Below are 258 nucleotides of genomic sequence, written 5' to 3'. Positions count from 1 at the left end.
ACTTTTCTTTGATAAAATAGTATAATGTTTTTTGAAGGAGTATAAATTCTTTTTTCCAGTACATGATAAAGACTTTTTCTAAAATTTGTGATGAATACATTTTAAGATTATTATCAAGAAAATATTCTTTCTTAAAGAACCCCGTTACTTACCAAAAGAAAAAAAGTAATTCCCGAATTTTACTTATGTACGCAATTTTAATACTTGAATTTCTATTATGTACGCACAATCGTAATTCTGGAATTACTTTTTTTCTTT

Source organism: Temnothorax curvispinosus, unplaced genomic scaffold (genome assembly GCF_003070985.1).
Source record: "Temnothorax curvispinosus isolate PA1 unplaced genomic scaffold, ASM307098v1 QBEX01001498.1, whole genome shotgun sequence".
NCBI lineage: Eukaryota > Metazoa > Arthropoda > Insecta > Hymenoptera > Formicidae > Temnothorax > Temnothorax curvispinosus.
Note: the sequence above shows the minus strand (reverse complement) of the source record.